Source organism: Triticum dicoccoides, chromosome 6B (assembly GCF_002162155.2).
Source record: "Triticum dicoccoides isolate Atlit2015 ecotype Zavitan chromosome 6B, WEW_v2.0, whole genome shotgun sequence".
Lineage (NCBI taxonomy): Eukaryota > Viridiplantae > Streptophyta > Magnoliopsida > Poales > Poaceae > Triticum > Triticum dicoccoides.
In genome coordinates this window covers 296,161,386-296,163,735 of record NC_041391.1, presented here as the reverse complement: position 1 = coordinate 296,163,735, position 2,350 = coordinate 296,161,386, and positions in this window count along the sequence as shown.

The window sequence follows — 2,350 nt, the reverse complement described above, 5'->3', positions numbered from 1 at the left end:
TCCTTTCCAACGGTGTATTCTCTTCAGTGGGCCCTAACCCACAGGTCTTTTCCCAGGATCTTACCTGACTCTTCTAATTATTCCCGGAGCTATTCCCAAATCCTTTCCGAAGTCTGACATAAGAATGGTTTCCATCAGTCACATGCCTTTCAAGATCGTGTTCAAACTCTTTTCATTGTTGGCTCAACATCTTCGTTTTTCATTCTCCCGGAGTATCTCAACAATATTGGTGCTGTTTCTCATCGTCTTTCTCAGTTTTGAAGACCGAAGAAGAGTTTTCCTCTAAATCTTGTCCGTTCTCTCGAATATTCGTGATTCTAGCTTCGTATCATCCTCTCGATTTATTTCAGTTTGTCGGAAATTCCTTTTCTCACTCATCCGGAGTATGTCAGAAGTTGCTTTCCCGTTTCTTTTCACCGGAGGCCATCATTTCAGTTATCGTTCTCTATTTATCCCGGTGCATCTGTCGAATATACTTTAATCAACTCATGATCTCTTCGTTCTCATGTATCTAAATCCCCTCAAGTATCTTCATTCGTTTTCCAATTCTTCCTGGTGAATTGTGCCTTTGCTATGTTCTTTTCAGTTCTTACGGTGGTTCGTTCAAGATTCTTTTTCCTTGATTATCATTTTAATTCATTCATTCTTTCCAATCCTACCGGTGGTTCATGAAGACCTTCTCAAGTTTGTGACATGTCACTTCTCAATCCTTTTCAAGAAGAATAAGTAGTATGTAAAAATCCATTGTTGGTCATCAATTTAATTTGATGAAGGATAAGCATACAATAAATCTTATTCTTATTTTATCCAAGTGATTAATCCTTTTTCTTCGGAGTTTGTTCTTGATGAATAAATTCTAGTTCCTAGTGTTTTCATCTTTTCTTTTCCGGAGTTCTAATTTTCCTCGGTCATTTCGTCGGAACCTCCATCTAAATCATCGCAAGGCTCATCTTATTCTTTCGTCCTTCATTCTATCTCATCATCCTTTTGCACCGGAGTTCTTCATGGTGGTTCTTCTTGATTTAGTTCATTCTTCAAGTGTTCATCAAGATTCTTGTCGGCGGAGTTCAAGTAGCTTTTGCTCTCGCATCTCGAAGTATAATTAATTCTCCGTATTCTTTTGAATTGGAGTTTTGCATTTCTTCGTTCTTCTCAGCTATTCAATCATTTCTGTTTGCGGCTGGTTATCACCTCATAATTTCTGAGATGTTATCCATAAGTCCACGACAAGCTTATTCTTTCGTTGTTGATTTTCTCAACAATTCCATTCAATCCTTCCTTATAAGTTCTTTTCATTCCACTATTTCAGTTCTTCCGAAGGCATTGCTTTAATCATCTCGTCAAGTGTCATTCCATATTCTTAAGCTCGTGTTCTATTCTTTCCATGTTCAGTCAGAGTTCTGCCTAAATCCTTTCAGTCTTATTCGTTTCTTATCTCGTTCTAACCGGAGTGGTTTCATAGTCTATCTGATTCCATGAGCTTTCGATTCTCGTCATTCTCGTCGTTCCCCTCTTCTTCTCGAGTGCTCTCGATTCTTTGCTTCTTCTCTTGAGTTCTTGTTTCACCTCATCCCTTTTCTCTTCCGTCTCGGTCCTAAGATCTCGGGACGAGATCTCTTGTTAGTGGAGGAGTGTTGTAACGCCCCGGATCCGATGCGCCAGGTGTCTGCCAGTTATTCGCCGTCGTTGCCATGTCATTTTCTTGCGTGTTGCATTTTATCATGTCATCATGTGCATTTCATTTTGCATACGTGTTCGTCTCATGCATCCGAACATTTTCCCCGTTGTCCGTTTCGCGATCTAGCACTCCTATGCCCTCCGGCGTTCCCCTTTTGTCTCCTGTTGTGAGCGGGTGTTAAACTTTCTCGGAATGGACCGATTCTTGCCAAGCGGCCTTGGTATAGCACCGGTAGACCGCCTGTCAAGTTTCGTGCCATTTGGAGGTCGTTTAATACTCCAACGGTTAACCGGGTAACCGTAAAGCCCCTCTCTCTTTGCAGCCCAACACCCCTTCCAAAGTGGCCCAAAACCCATCTAACTCCCCTCCATGCTCTCGGTTGTTCGATCATGATCGTGTGGGTGAAAACCGCTCCTCATTTGGACTCTCCTAGCTCCCTCTACCTATAAATATGCCCTCTCCCGAAAATTTCGCAGTCCATTCCCCCTAACCCTAGCCTTTTCCCTCCGCGCCGCGCCGGACATGTCCGTCCCCGGCCGGACACATGCAGCCGCCGTCCCGCGCCCAATCCGCCACCGCCACGTGGCCCTCCGCCACCTCCCGCTGCCGCGGGCCCGGGAGGCCCAGATCCGGCCCCGGCGGGCCCGAACCAGGCCGCGCCCCGCCGCCCGC